The sequence below is a fragment of the Formica exsecta genome, unplaced genomic scaffold (genome assembly GCF_003651465.1).
Source record: "Formica exsecta isolate Colony F162 unplaced genomic scaffold, ASM365146v1 scaffold72, whole genome shotgun sequence".
Classification (NCBI taxonomy): domain Eukaryota; kingdom Metazoa; phylum Arthropoda; class Insecta; order Hymenoptera; family Formicidae; genus Formica; species Formica exsecta.
Window position 1 is genome coordinate 685,704 of NW_021853485.1, and position 17,751 is coordinate 703,454.

The 17,751-nt window shown below is 32.6% G+C and overlaps 1 pseudogene; it reads right to left on the reverse strand.

Moving 5' to 3' along the window:
* Window positions 1–17,751, reverse strand: part of LOC115243677 — a 32,948-nt pseudogene that overhangs the window by 1,325 nt on the left and 13,872 nt on the right.

The following is a 17,751-nucleotide window of genomic DNA, read 5'->3' on the forward strand; positions in this document are numbered from 1 at the left end:
ATATATACATTTATTTACTTTTTTATAAATGTGAGGTGGTTGCCTCCTTGAATAAATAAAAAAAAACCCAAAAACTCAAAAAATATATTTTGGATTGATCCGCTTACTACATCCTTGTGAAGCAACGAGGTTGTACGATTAATGAGAATTTCCGTGGCTGAAAGGATACTGAGAGAGAAAATTGTGACCGTAACCCTGACAGAGAGGCCAATTTATGATCGCTCTCAGTCTGCGGGTGACGTACAACGTGTCTCGAAATAACGTCGCACGAATTATACAACCATTAATTCATTAATCAAGCTACCGCGTTACATTATAATAATATGACATTATAAGCTTTTATTATGAGCTTTACGCTTATTAAAACTCGGTTTGTTGTTGAATTTAACGGGAAAATAATAAAATAATGATACATGTTATGTGTCATGTAATAAAAGTTTAAAACTATAAAAATATGTAGTGTATATAATAATTATAATCCAACTTTTACTTATTTATATATTACATAACCGTATTAAATTATCGTCAAATTATTTATTGAGAAATAAAAAATTCTTCTGTGTAATTTTCTTACATCAAACTATTTGGATATACATATCTAATATCAAGTTCTGATAAAATCCCGTTCATATATTTTTCGATTAATTCATACAAAATTTAAAATAAGTAAATTTTTTCGATAAACATAAATTATTCGTCGGTAAAGACAAAAGAGAGATATTAGATTCGAGATCCTCTTTTTTTCTCAAAGACTTTATATGAAAAATTGAAGAAAAAAATGATGCCGTGTGATACGATTGCTATCTAGGCGTTTCTAGCACACCCGGTATTCACACGAAGCCACGATGCACGTATTGCGATCGATTTCTGTCTCGGTAGAGTCTTGACGCAAAACATATTCGGTATGATATTAAAAAGTTAAAAAAAGAGACCGTCTGTCGCATCGCTGGAAATGCCACGAGAAATGCATACATGGCGGATATGGAGATGTAGCCCGGAATAAAATACGCGACCGTTTGTGTACCATACAAATGTCCAGTTGTATATACGATATTTTATTTCCATTTGTATACACGGTTTTATTATGAAAAATAGATCTTCCACGAAATGTTCTCCCACGATTATATACGACCTATATCGGATTACGAATGTTTCCGTTTTTTATGAAGATATTCAATAAAATGAGTAAAAATAAGCGATCTTTTCTCTCTTTCGGCTCTCGTGCATAATTATGGGACTAGAATAACGACGAGTAATTATAAGATTATACAGTTAAATGAGCATACATTAAGAGAAAGTTTAGCGTTTTGTACTTTCTCATATTTTTAAGGTTGCAAGGCTAAAGCCACTAGAAATCAAATGTGCGGGCAAGAAATAACATGATTCCATACAGAACAAAAATTATTGTGTTCCGTGAGACAAAAATATATATCATTGTACTAAATCTGTATAATCTTACCTTGATCGGGGGAGAAACATGGACCCATCGATGAACACGGAACCGGAGAGAAGTATGTACCAACTTGTGGCCAACTCGCCGGTGCTGAAAAAATTAGAACGTACAATTTTCTACTATATAACCTAAACTACCAAATAACTTTAAGAATTAAATCAAATAAGAAAGAATATAAATGTTAACTTTAAAGATTGAAAAAATTGAAGATGAAAATTTTGTTTGCCGAATACTCACTAAATATATCAATAACAAAAGTCGATTAATTTATCAATCACAGATTATAAATTTCGTATTAAGACAATTCTATCTTCTATCTCCTCGGTTATTTATTTTACGAGCGATATTGCAATCTGTGCTGACATCTTTGATCATAACAAACAGTTTCGAGAGAAACTGTATGTTACTCTAACGGTACATGAGAATATCGCGGTTTGATAAGAGAATTTCACAGCATTACCGAGCTACCGATAAAGAAGATCTCTGCCAAACGTTCAGAAGCTACATCTTCTAAATCTAAAGATATAACATGTTTATGTTACGCATATGATACAATCGCACGCAGTATATTTCGCACATGATAGATTGCACATGTGCAGAAACAGCATGTTACATAGACATGATATTAGAACTCTATATAAAGTTATTGTTTGTAAGTTTTTAATTATGATTATAATTATTTTTTTGCATTCTTCCTTGACATGGCTTTTTTTCAAAGTTGTTTTTCACTGTTTTTCTTGAAAAATTATAAATTAATAATTCCACATAATCTCTCTCTCTCTAATAAAAAAATTAAACATTAGATTGCATATCCTTAAATCTAATTTAGGATATACAATTCCTTATATATAATTCTTCTAATTTAGGATAAATAATATTTAAATCTAATTTTGGATATATAATTCCAACTTAAAATATTTACTCTCGCGAACGTAATTTTCAATAATGTAAAAATATTGTATTATCAAATAAATTTAATATGTTTAATGTTTCTCAAGTTACATAAACTTAAAATTTTTTATAAACTCTTGTAAAAAATAAATTCTTAGATGCATATATGTATATAATAATTTATTTGTTCTCGATCATCTTAAATGCAGATAATTAACATTTTTAATTTTTCTACAATTATTTGAAATCACTCGATCCTGAAATCTTTTAATAGCATTATCAAGTTAAAATTAATATTAGAAAATTAATATAAGCAATTTCAATACTTTTATCAAAATAAAATAATAAATTGTTTTATATTCAAATATATATCGCCTCTTTTAATCAGGAAAGCGCAGTTACTGTAATTTTAAAATATAAAAATAAATGCTGATAAATAAAGAAATCAATAAGTGAGAACTCTTTTCTGGGATATTCTGGTAAATAAAGTTCCATAATAACGAAAATACACACACACATATCGCGTATATATAAAGTATCTCTTTTACAAAAATTTCGATTTTTGCGAAATACTCGCAATTTTTTAAATTACAGTAGATTTTTGTAGAAATATATGATTGTAAATATTTATTTAATTGCATATTTCTTGAAAATGTATTTAATTGCATATTTCTTTGAAATATATTTAATTGCATATTTCTTTGAAAATTAATATCTGAAAACACCGACAATACATAACGATGCGCAACGATCTAAGGTCTTCTTCGCAATGGAACAGATTCATATACACAGTGCGATACTTACTAATAGAGAACATGATTCGCATGGTGTCTTTCATAACGTACGATCTTGCAAAGTCCGCGAAGAACGGAATTGTAATATTTTAATATTTTACAAATTGAAAAGATCAATCTCTGAAAATCAAGATACGACTTCAAGTCGCCGCGACATTGAACCCGTATTGATTAAATTGCGATAATTCTCGGCGGCAACTTTGATCGCATACTAAATTATCGCACAAATCTAATTATCTACGACTCACACAGATACATACACATCTCTCTTACATACGCCCGAGGTCCGTCGTGACGTCTCCGTAGCATAATTTCACGCTAGATCGCCAATCGAACTTCCCTATCTATCTCCACTGGGGACGCGTGCGCGCGTTTCCAGTTCTCGTCGGCGCCGTTTCGTCTGGGTTGTTTGTAAACGTCCATCGCAATCAGCGTTATACACATAAACGTTATGGCGCATCGACCGATCCGAATCGCCGTCTTTAAAGCATGCTAATTTCGTTCCCTCAACTACGAACTTATGTCCTTCTCTGTTATGATAATTACATATTTCTATACGATTACGGACACTGCGAACAAATTATGCAACATTACATTGTACAACATGTATGTACGAGTGATGTATCCCTGAGGCAAAAGCAATTTATAATAATTTGATTTTTGCACAGTATATTTTATAATCGATTCTTGTTCCAATTACATTCATTTCGAAACAGTATATTTTGCACATGCGTTAAATATTTTTATTTATACATATACAAAATTAAAAATAAAAAAGCTTCGAAAAAGAAAAAAAAACGAGGAAAATCAAAAGATATCGATGCACTTGTGCTATACTGATACTATAGATAACGAAGATATATACGCTCGAAGAGAAATATATTAAAATAAACTTATCCTTCTATTACTTACTATTTTACATATATCAAATTCCTTGAAATATCCTTTTAAAGTTTATAATTTCGATTGGACGGAATACGCGGCGTATCGCGCAGCGAGAACTCGAGGGGATTTAGAAAACTGAAATTAAGCATTGCCAGATGTGACGCGCATTGTAGCGCGACAAACGCTCGAGGGAGTCCAAACGAGATTATAAATATGCGAGAGTATCTCTCGAGAAGACGTCGTTTGGTCTGGAAACACTTCGCACGCAAAAGGGAGCGGACGCTCGCTCGACTTTGCAGACTCGCGCCGCGATCTCGGGCTCTCTTTTCTGCCTTTTTTTTTCGCACGAAAAGTGGAGCGAACACCGGACGACCTTCGTGTATAGATCTCGTACGAGGCGCGCAGATTAAGGTTTCTCGTGAAATTTTAAAGAGGATTCGCACGAGCAGTTCGTGGATGCAAATCTGAATTATTATCGCCGTCAAGAGAATGTCGTTCATCGCCTCTGGCAAAGTTTCCGGCTGTTATATACGGGTCAATAGTTTACGGTAACGCCGTCGTCGTCAAAACCACCAGGGACCGTTATATATCTCCGAAATTCTCAATTATGCACTTCAAAAATAAAGCATCTCGAGAAAATAATCTCGCATAACTAATCCATTAAATCTTATCCGCGTACATTATTGTTTTTTTGTATGAGATATTTCCGAGATCGTAAATTTTCATTAATATATAAAAAAAGATAAAATGTTGTTTTAATAACAATTGTTTTTTATCATATTCACTAATATAAATAAAGGACGCAAAACTCGCGAAGAACTGAATAATTAAGTGGACAAGAAATAATAAAACTAATCTTTTTATATAATTTTAATTTCATCCATCAAATGTATTATATACAACTCAAAATCATATTATTAAGTGAAAGAAAAAGAGAGAAAATACGTGCGCGCTTTGCAACACACATATGATAATTATCAAAAAATACTTTATTCTAAAAAATATTGTATATTTTTTCAGTTTTTCTCTTTAAGATTTCTTTTAAATTTCTTTTAAATGTATTTAGCAAGTGCTTCAATTTTTATTTGTGATCAGCTTGATTGAGTAAAGATTTAATTCCGTAAAGTAATTTTTTCGCTAAATGCAAAAGGATTACATCTATATCGAATAAGCTGCCGAGGAAAACTAATGAAGAATCTCCTCGGATCATTAACGATGGCGTAACATACTGTTGAAACTCGGTAGGAAGCCGAAAGTATATTGACCGCGCGTGTCGTGTCGATGATACATACAATCTAAACCCGATAAATCGTTAATTTCCGCATTCCAATATAAAACGGGTTCTAATCTTTCCGCAGAAAAAAAGTAGAGGCTCGAAATTGATATTCCGTGATATTATTTTGTTACGTATCAATCGTATATTTATATAATGTTATTTTATAATAATTAGAAAATATAATCTGTTGAAATATACGGATTAATCTTATATTAAGGAAAATAAGATCGTTGTTTGCGATTAAAAATATTTTATATTGGACAATGGAAAATTTTCTCAAGAGAATCTGACTTTATAATTAAAGAAAATGTTTTTTCTCTTTGTATTTTGCAATATAACTAAGTTGTTCGCGATCTGACAATGCAAAGAACATTGCATCTGTTATACTTTCCAAGACTATTATCTATCTACAAGATCTACGATGCACGCGTTTCTTGGGAGATACGCCTTCATACACCGTATACACGTTTCTCTTTGTGTTATTGGTTTATAGAAAGATCGATGGCACGAAATATCCAACGTTTTCTCATGTGTTGTGGAAATAAGAAATACTATGTTGTTTTATTTATACTCTCGGAAAATAGAATTTTATCAATATGTATACGTTATAAATCAAATTTATTATAAGTAACGGATTTTTATTTTATATTCTCTTGAATGATGACAATTTCATATAATATAGAATCTGATCAAAGCAATTTAATTATTTGAAAATCCGATAAAATTCGATCAAAGCAATTTGAATTATTTGATAAAAACAATATTCGGTTGCTATATATAGAGTATGTTCCTATATAAAATATATCTCAAACATGAATATTAGATATAAGATACATAAACGCGATGAGTGATTAATTAACACAAAAGGGACAGTGAAAAAATAGACTTCGGGAAGAAATTAAAAATGGAACTCAATTCATTACTCTTTATCTACAGCCACGATTCGGTTAAATAAAGAGACAAATATTTGATCAGTTAATACTCTCAAAAAAAATGAATTAGATTATTTAAATCGCTGAGTCATTTTTTTAAATAACTGTTTTAAATAATCACGGATATACATATTTTTATCACACTCTTTTAATCAATATTACATATGGTATGAACGATACAAAGAGAAATACATCTGTTTTAATTATTTAGAAAATTTTAATTGTCAATATTTCATTTTTTTAAACGCATTTTTATATCATAAATACAAAATCTCTCCATTATATTAGTTATATTCACCGTATGCATCATATAAAAAAATGATTATTACAGTACGTTTGTTTTATATAGCTTTTTTATAATAATTGCTTTCTTATTTTCCGGGCAATATAAAATTGCTACTGTTCTACGAATGATCTACACAAAAGAACGTTATCTTGATTACATAAAAGTGAGAAAGTTGTGCTAGTTTCGAAAGCATTGCCTCCAGATGCCAGCCAATAATGTCCTTTAACCTTTTCACCGTTGTGAATGTACGCGTTCACAGAGTTCGGATAGTCGCGCAACCGTACACACAATTCGCACATTCACTAATTTTACACTAGGTACATACACATCTACACATTATACAAATACATATAGATTGTACGCTCGTAAAATTACCTGCAAAGTCAACAGCCATATCTTCGCTTGATTCGATGGTCTCGAAGAAACTTCGCGAGATAATCAGACAGAACAGATACTATTTACTCACCTGAAGAGTTCGTCTTTCTGGATCACGGCAGAGAGCCCGGACGAAATGTGGATCCAGATAGTCCGTCATAATAGCCCGTAAGACTACACCACGGTCCTTTTTCTAACAGCTCTCGCGCAATTTCGTGTCCTGCTCAAAGACTCGTTTCTAAACATCGCCACCGCCACCGATGAGAGAAGAGATTTTCGATTTTCAGTACACGTACACGCGAGATTTTGTCAGCCATTTATAAAACGAGTCGTAAAGATTTTTTTACTTTTCATAATGCGTTGCATTTTTTCTCGCGTAAGATATTTCCATCGTATATCTTTACGTATCTCAAGGATCGTACTACGCACGATACATAAATTTCGAGTCACGGAAAGAGCGTTTCATTGCAGAATATCTTTGCGAAAAAATATCTTGGCGAATCATCAGCATATCTTGTCATCATATTATAATTCTGCCGGTCTCGACGATCATGTGTGAGATTCTGCAACAGAAAATAAATAAGAACATAAGTAAGAATAATGATCTCACAATTTGATAGGCTATTAGTTTTATAGGGATACTTGTATCATTTCGTGATAAGCGCGTTTTTTTTTTGCTTGGCTATCACAAGTGCTTGTAAGCACTTTGATAAGAAAACGACTAACGAGCGTTCCTCGTAGCGCAAAACGAATACGAGTTATCATTTTCACACGAATTCGTATTTTTCAATGACAATAAAAAGTACCGTTATAAATCGCAAGACACGTAGGTTAAATTATAAACGTCGCGAATCGGAAGTCGCTCATTAAAGTGCACCTGCAGATTTAACATGTATCGATCAAACTGGAAACGTCAGCATGCTGACCTTTAATTCCGTCAGGGCCGGAAAGATTAATGAAGATTACGCGTATCTACATAGTACTTGGGACATTGTGGTTCATAAATTAATAATCCCATATATTTACGCAACTCAATAAATCGTAGATACTTATTGTATAATCATACACACTATATATGTATGTCGTATCAAAAATATTATATAAAAAATTATGTATATCTTTAGGATATTACATTGCATATAATAAAATGTTAGCTCTCTTTTATATAATTTATATAATGTATAGTAAAATTCAATAAATTTCTTTTTACTTTATATTTTTGCATAATAAAAATATACTTCTTTTTAATAACTGAGATAAAATTGAAATAAAATCATTAAATATAAAACAGAAGAGAAGAATAAAAAGAAAAAGAAGAGAAGACTGCGCTTTAATTCTTGAAATCCATCTTCTAACCTTGAATAAGTAACGTCATGTAAGACACGTACCTTAACTACCTTGAAAGCGGTAAATCGAGGTCGCACAAGTATTAAAATACGCTGCAATCAACGTTCACGAATCTGACAATGTCGGAGTTAAAGGTTCTTGATCTCTACAGAACGGGACCAAGTCTCGTAATACGTAAAAATTTATTTAATTATAACAAAATAAATATTTAATTCAAAATTTTTATAGTCCCTATGTATATAATTTTTTCTCCCTCATTCCCATTTTTTTGTCGTACTAAAATATTTAGTAATCGCAGAGTATACAGTGAAGAATTACATCGCATACATATGTATGTGATAAGATATTTATCTAGTTTTTACATAAATAGAGCCTTGACTTTTCGCAAAAGATAATTTTAAATGTGCGAGGCTAGCGACTTTAAATGATTAAGAACAAGAGGAAGATTTTGCTTCTTGATTGAAAGGGGCAAAAATAACATCTGGACGTGGACAAGACAGATCGATCATGACCTCGAATACATTCAATCCCGTCTGCTGTTTCATATATATTTCCTCTATCCGCCTACAATATTGCTTTAAAAAAAACTTTATGACCGTGCTGTCGAAATAGTCCCACCAATTCTTATGCATTATTCCTCTGTTCACCGATCGATCCTGCCATTTAAGAATATTCTCTTCGCATTGACCTATTACTTATCAGTATAATTCAAGGTTTTCGAGACATTTTATTATATATGCAGGCAAATTTCAAGAAAATATAACAGAAGTTAAAATTTACTCAACGTCCTAAGACGTTTGCAAATAACACGAACAAATTACGATATATTAAATATAACTGTACCATTTTTTAATATAGCAATATCAGAAGCACTATGCATAATTTTTAAATAAAATCTCCGAATCACTACATGCGCATTCAATGGAAAATAATGTCCCTTATTTAAATAAATCATCATTTGAATTACGCGCAAGTAGAAACTTGTTTACGGGTTTCTTGCATAAACTTTTACATACGAGTGTTTGAGCGAAAGAAGGCAATCTATTAGGAATAAAAGCCGTAGACGAGCGAAGAAATATCTCGAAAGAGCTGGCATGGCAAGGTGGAGTACGAAGAAGAACGGAGCTTCGTCGGCCTTGCGGATCGTTTCTGTTTAGCTTCGTACTACTTGTTTTTTCTCTCTTTCTCGTCGTCGTCGTTGTCTTCTTCTTTTCCTGCATGAGACTCGACCGGCTCTTTCTTTCTCCCCTTCGTTAAAGGAACTCGCTGAGTCCGCGTCTCGTTCACAACTCGCCTATGCACCACGAAGCGAAACGCCGTTAAACAAAACGCGAGAGATAAGAGTGCATAGTGCACACAGGCGCGTATATCAATTTACTAATCGTGCTCGATCATCGACCATCGGAATCGACTCGTAACAATACGTAATTGACAATACGGGATGGGCGGATTGATGGCGAGTCGAACAACTGCGAATCCGTAACGAGTTATTGTCAATGTTTACGTTTGCATATAGGTCGATCACCGTCAGTTACAAACATTGTTATCGGCCTGTGCAAAAGTCTGCGACTGATAATAATACGCGGGTGTGGCGCGAATAGACATTCAGATACCGTGATGAAACATTGGATCGATATGTTCGATGCACAGGTGATGATTCAGCATCACAAGTAATTACGAAAGGATGTGACACAATTAAACAAACATGTAAAATTCTAAAAAATGCGATTCCATTTTTTTCAATACTACAATAAAATAATAAAATTGTAAAAAATTTAATTTTTCATAATGATCATTAGTAAAAAGGAGATTATACTCGTTGAAGATTTCGTTTGTAAAAGATGATATCTCGATTCATAAAAAGAAGATAATTTAATATCATGCTTAAAGAGGTTCCGCCACGGCCTGTTTACAGCATCGTGCTTTCCTAGACAACGCGTGGGTCCTAGAGTCAAATCTGTCTTGGGCGACGCCATGTAAACGACTCATCGATAAAAATATCCTCGGTATATGGGGCAATTCGTAAAGCCGTCCTCCTATGTGAAACGAGACCTGCAGAGTAAATACTCCGCCTTCTAATATCGGATGCTCGGCTTACATAATTATAATATGTTCTACAGTTCGGTTCAGATTACATCATCATACATCACAAAGTTAGTTAACAATATTTAATATTTCAGCTGATAATATTTCAATTAAAAAATGTTATTAAATGAAATTTTATACGTAAAATTATAGTCTGAATAAAAAAGTGATTCCGTAAACTTGAAAGCCAGCTCTTTTATATAGTGTTCCAAAATTAGAAGAATATATTGTAATAACAGATTCTTTAAACCATATAAAAGTAAATTCTTTTAGTAAACAATCATGTTAGTCATAAGCTTCGATATTAAATAGTTTATGTATTCATTTTACCTATCACTATCATTTGCATTCAAGATGAATACACGTTAATTTTTAAACAGTTAAAGAAAAATCTACGTACTCCTGTGACATAAGCAAAAGCTTCAAGCTTCAAAAATATATCAGCGCGTTTCGATGACATTTCACATTCTAGAAGAAATAATAAAATATTGTGTAACCGCCTCACATTTTAAACTTCTTTTCATTAAAATCTATTAATATTATTCGATCACAATAAAGAATATAATCGTTTTATTAAGATGATAAAGTAAAGCCTCTATTTTTTTATTTTCTACTTTTTTTTCCTTTATTCTCTCAAATGTCTTTATCGTCATATATAAATAACAATAACATTCTGTTTTCGAACAATTTGCTTCTGTCGCATTGCACAATACAATGCAACATGCTATTGACAAAAGTTCTAGTAACAAATCGATCAAATCAGTCGAGCAAGCCATGAAGCTAATAATATCCGTCATTAACAGTAAACGGTGCCTTATCACGCGTTTAAATTGTTTCATTTGTCCAGTGTAAGATACTCGCATTTCCTACAAAATGTAGAGCGAGTATTCTACAATCGCGTGCTAAATGCGCGGTGAGAATATAATCAGTATCCGTAGATATGCTACTCTCCAAGATTGCTTCAAGAGTTTACACGTTACGGTAAGATATTCCAAGTAATCTGAACCGCGGATCGCCGAGACGACCGTGCGAGATTCACCGTATGTAAGTGTAAACGTACCGTGACCATCATGAAACAAAATGCATAAACATTGCAGGTGGACGCGTTACAGAAAATTAGTACGGAAATTAAAGAGAGAAAACAGAGTACATATTTTTTGAAAAAACAAAAAAAAAATGACACATATGATATTTAACAGAAGATATTTGTATCGGTTTTTTAGGTGTAAAACTTCTTCGCGCCAATAAACTGATTGTAACTGGCCATGTAAATTCCATCCAAATTTCGAAACATGTGGTCGAAACAGAATAAATAGCGTGTGTGCCGGCCGTTTGTCACTCATGCTCCGAGTGCTTGTGCATCCGACGAACGGACTAGATTGGATCCAGAGATGATGACGGCGATATTTCGGACAGAGTACAATATGACAAAGGGTCGTCTGTTAAAAGCGCGCGACACTCTGCTACAAAATGTGCTTCATCTCATGCTAGCTTGCCCGATATGTTTCTCTCTTTGACAGCTTCATGCAACACGGCGCAAAAGAACGTAAACGTTTGAATAACTGTGGATCAAAGGTGACGTATTTGGCGTTTCTGTTCTCTTACATGACGTCAAACAATCGATTACGATTCATATCGCTATACTTTCATGCATATCCGTATGACATTCATTTTTGCATCAAGATCTTTCCATAAATGTATCTTTTCGCGATCGCGCATTCGTTCGCTGGTATTATCTTTGCAAAAGACGCATAGCTGTCAAAGGGTTATCGATCTTATCGAGTTCTAAGAAAGTCAAGTATAGAATGTTCGCCAGTAACTATGTGAAAGACTTCTTGAAAGATACTTGATACAATTTCGGATGTCTGCATCACTGATCGCTCCTTTTTCGCGCTTGTATATTTTTCTCTGCAATCTCCCGTTGAAATTACTTGCACGTTTTGTATTTAAAACGTATTTAGAGATATTACGTATAAGCTGTTCACTTTATAAAAGTGGCTTTACTCACATTAAATAAAACCATGAATAAAACCGCGAATAAAACTAGTATTATTACTTTTAATTATTATGTATTAATAATTATTAATTACTATATATTTGAAATTATTAATTATTATATATTTGACTACTATACATATATTATTATTTTTGATAATTAATTGTAATAACTTAATTTTTAAAAATGTGAGAATTTGTTGTTATAATTGATATGATATTTGTAGAATATCAAATGCATATGATATTCTAAAATTTAATGTCTGAAGCACATACACATATACACTTCTCATAAAATCCTGCGTGATGCGAGTTTAAATGTAACGCTTGCTACACTTGTACAGCGAATACATATATATAGAGATCGAAGCTCTCATAAACGAGATACAGCACGTTCAAGTTTTTTCGCCGTATTTTAATGAAGCTATCGAACGTCTTTAATAGATCAGTACCAATGCTCAGTCTCTTTGAAGATCCTTGGCCTACTCTCTGGCACGTTCGTACCATCGTCAACATTATTACATCCGCGCTACTGTTATCATTATTAACGCCGCTAACATGCCCTGCGACGCGATTAGAAACGCGACGTGCGACCTACGCTGTCATAATACGCGTACATCCTCATTAAACGACCGGATCGTCCCCCGCTCGCTTATCTACGCACTTTTTTTTATATAACATTCTATTAATTCGACTTTGCCCGCCCTCGCACTCGATCATCGCGCGTTACAACGACCAGACATTTATCTGGCACATGAATGTAACGAATCTCCGATAAAACAAAAACAAATTATACTCTAATATTTCTATTAATAAAACAAAATAAAGGAAAAAGTAAAAAAAAACAAATAATTTATTATTAAAATATTAATCCATCTAAAATCTAAAATGTAATTCTATATTACTAGACATTAGTGCAGTTGATTATATTTCAATTGGGATAAAATGACATTTATTTGTGTTGCATATATCCAATTTCATAATTTTCCTTTTTCACACAAATTAAAAAAATAATCTATACTCAATTTTTTTTCCTAATTTCACCAATTAATGGTACAAATAAAATGGTAATTTCACGAAAAAAAATATTTCTATTTTCTTTTCAAAACATATTTCTTTCGAAAAATCTTACTATTTAAAAAATTTCCAATATAATTTCCAGATTTATTTTTAAACATATTCATACCTCATTTGACCAAATCAACAAGCTATATTTGTGGCAGTGTTTAAAATATTAATTTCTCTTCAGCTGTTTTCTCTTCGAAATTGCCAATTCAATCCACTCTCACACTTGCAAAGCGGAAGGAATCTTCTCACGTTATGGGATAATAAAATGAGACAATTCACCTAGATATATAGCCATAATTATAGAGGCACTGTGGATTACAGAATACATACGGGAGAACGCGAATTATACGTTCGCGGTCCGCGGATACTTTTAAATAGCGTACATCGTTGGAAAACGCAGCAAGAAACGGTTGGGAAAATTTCCAACTATCATCATAGTTCATCGCAACGTTTCTTTGTAAACATCAAACAATCCCGAGCGCTGGTCTTTCGAAATACAACAATAGGCAATATGGCGCACCGATGTGAATTTTATTTGGCACGACTTAATGGTCGATACGATGTTTGCACTCAACAATCCTTGAATCGTGAATCATACTACCAATTAAGTCTAAAATATTTCAGACGCTAAAGATTTTATTCAGTGTAATATTAAATACACATTTTTATTGTAATTTAATATTCTATTATTTGTTATATCACACATACTGATATAACAATTAAAATGTTAATTATAATAATATTGTAATATTATATATAAAAGCCCACATATATTAAAAATTATATTATATTATATTATACACATGCACATTAATATTACATACAATTTAATAATACAACCAATAAAAATAAATTTTTAAAGAATGCTTCAAAATTAGAGAGAAAATAGAAAGAGTTTTCTTTTATCAAATTATTATATAAATATTAATATAATTTATCAAATTATCTTCAATTTTCAAACAATTTAAATGAAAATTTTAAAGAATTATTTAGAAAATTATCATATATATAACTAATAATTTAATAAATTTTATTAGCGAGTATTACTATTTAATACATTGAGAATTAACAAATTCTTGATTTAATTTTTACTTTGTCGAAAATAGTAACAAAAAATATAAGCAGTTTAAAAATATAAGTAGCATTCCACGATTAATCCTGCGTGAAAATTCGAAGCCGGTGAACGCGTATAACTTTCCGAGAGCAAAAATAGTGGAGTACCCGTCGGCACGCTAGCAAGTCGATTCGCGAGGGTGCCGACCCTCTGTGCCCCTATTTCGCATACACTCGACGCCGACTTCTTTAGTACCTACCAGAAAGTACCTACCTCCGCCGACTACTTCGTTCGTGTAGAGAATGGCACTTCGTGCGTACTTCAAACTCGTCGCGAATCGGAACGCAGGTGAACCGATAGAGAATTATCCAGAGAGGATTTTTGTTGCAAAATATTTTTTCATTTGCCAAGATAAAGAGTAGTTGTAATGATTTTAATAAATGTCAAAATTTTGAAGCCAAAATATGTTTGACAAATCAAAAATCTACAATGCTGTAATACTAATGATCGCATTCACGAAATAAGATACAATTACAACGTCTCTTGGGTATAAAAAAATGAGAAGAGAAGGAATTAATTATTCAGTTTAAAATTCAAAAGCTCCTCCTAAGTTAAATATAATTTTTTTCAAATAACAGTCAATTATCTCTATTTTTCGACATGTTACGTTTATAAGAATCTCTAATCAAGGGAAAATCTCATAAAAATTCCTTCTTCATCTCTAACTGAAACGATAAAACTACGAACGGTCGAATGGAGCGGATGTTTGCTTGCGGGATGGATGACGGTCAGAAAAGGAAACGCGGTGGCTCCTGATGCACTCTCATCATGCCGTGGCATCGAACCTGCTGTAATAACCACCGCTTCTTAGCACCCGCCATCCGCCCGCCAGTTCGAGCCGCTACGCACTCTGCCTGCGGATGCGTGCCGGGTATAGGAACGAGTAAAAAAAAGGATGAAAACCGAGTGGAAAAGTAGAGCCCGGAGTTAGAAAACGCCCGATGGTGCTGCTTCTCGTGCGTATCCGCGGTGCGTGGGATAGTTCTCATCGCATTATTATCGCCGTCCATGACGTACGCACACATTCCGCGCACGTCGCCAATAAATGCTCGCGTATGCTCGCTTAATGCATTCATATAGGGTGTTTCCGAAAGAGTGGTGAAAATTTGATTGAACGGCGTCACTTTTTTCGTGGCTTCTCAATTTTCGAAAATTGACTTGTTAATTAGATTTTAGATTAAAGATTTAAGTATATGTATTTACATATTTGAAATCTAATTTGCAAAAAGCTTTCCATTTGCAATCATTTAACGTAACAAACTTTAATATATATATAAACAGGAAATATCGTAAAAATGTACTTTAAAATAATCAAAGAATATGTTTGAATATTTTGTTTCTCAGAAACACTCGATATATAAGGCTAATCTATCACTGTAAAATCGATCTAGATAATAATTTTTCCGATAAGCTACACTTCTAATAAAGAATGTAAGATCAAATCGATAAGATTCAATGACTAACATTTAACACAAGGATATCTCTGAGCGATAATCTAAATTAATTTCAAGAATCAAAATACACAATAAATCATATATTAAATCAAACGATACCGCAATTTTGTAAAAATCGTAGTAACAAAAAGTATATTAGAGATACCGTAGATTATAACTCATTATAATATCTCATTGCAATAAAATAGTTAATATTAATTGACAAAAGAATTGAGAATTATGACATTCCTAAATCCAAGAGAATAGGGAGAGAATAACGTATAAAATAATAGGCCGAATTAGAAGCAAATTCGTGAACAGTCTCCACGAAAGGAAGTGGCTAACTATAAAAATAGGACACCCTTTATGCACTCACGCACCAGTCGGCACCAAGTGCCGAGGTAAAAAGTCGTTTCCGTTTGTCCATCTGCCGATCTCTCGGGGAGGGGGGGGGGGAAGAACGTCCTCGCGGACAGGGGGATTGTCCATGTATTTCTTTCTCCCTCTTGACAACGCGCGACCTTGAGAAAATTGTACAAACACGATCGACCTTTCCAACGGCGCATCTCGGCGGTCCATTGCGTGAAATCGAATATAAGAAGCGATGCGAATAAATTACGTAAACGCGTGGATCGTGTCGCGCGGTATCTTGCGGTTTCTGTTCCGCTATGGCAAAAATTATTCGCAGTTAGGTTCGCAAAAAAAAAAAACAAAAAAGTGAATAAAAAACATAATCGAGCGTTTTTCCTTTTACCGCTTCTTCCGCGTGCAAATATTACATCATGCAATATTTCGAGGAGATTTACATGTGCTTGTTTATTCGTTCGGGCTTTTGAAGCGCCGTAGTGCATTCAACTTTTGGTATTTCATGTTTTATATCTATCGTATAAAGTCATTCCATTACTGCAATCTCTTTGTGAGAGAGAATCTGCTGTTAAAACAAATTTGTGTTAAAACAAATTATATGTAGAAAGGCCGATATTGATTTGTAAAACATAATTTTTATCGATGAGAATTGCAAGTGATATCTAAATATATTTTTAGAGATATTTAATAGAGATATTTAAATATATCTAAAGATTTAGAGATATCTAAATATATCTAAATACAATGTTGCAAATGTAATTTTTTTCCTTAGATAATTATTTTTTCAATTATGTTTTAATTAAATAAAAATTTTACGAATTATGATTACAGGCCCACAAGATGAAACTCTATAAAATTTATTAAATTTCTTGTCATATATATATTTATAGAAATCATTTTAGCGAAGTAAAAAACATTTTTCAGACAAAGAAATTGTAACTGTAAAAATTGTTTTGAGATTAAAAATCGAATCAAGAATAGATATAAGTAATAATAAAAATATGTAAACAATAGATAAAAAAAATTAATATATTATATATAAATATAATTGGATTTGTATATAATATTATATAAATTGTTTGTAAAAAAATAGTTTCTCTCTTTTTGACAAGAAAACTAGACAAGTTTATGGTCGAGTAATCGATATTACATCCGGATAATCGACGAGCACGAGTGAAGCTTTGCGAGTGCGGTGTCATATTTCATGCGTACGTGTGCGTTTCCATGCACGACATCGCAAGCGCGCATATGGTGTACGGCTTCTGTTCGGAAACAACGTTGTCTCCGGTCTGCCTTGAGACTTGAAACCAGTTTATTTCGCTATATAAACTTTACGGAAAAAACCGGAAATATTTTTGATAACATTCTTCTACCATGTATAACACATTGATTATTGATTTATTACATGATTATTTATATCAAAATTAAGAAAACAATTTGTAAAAAAATAC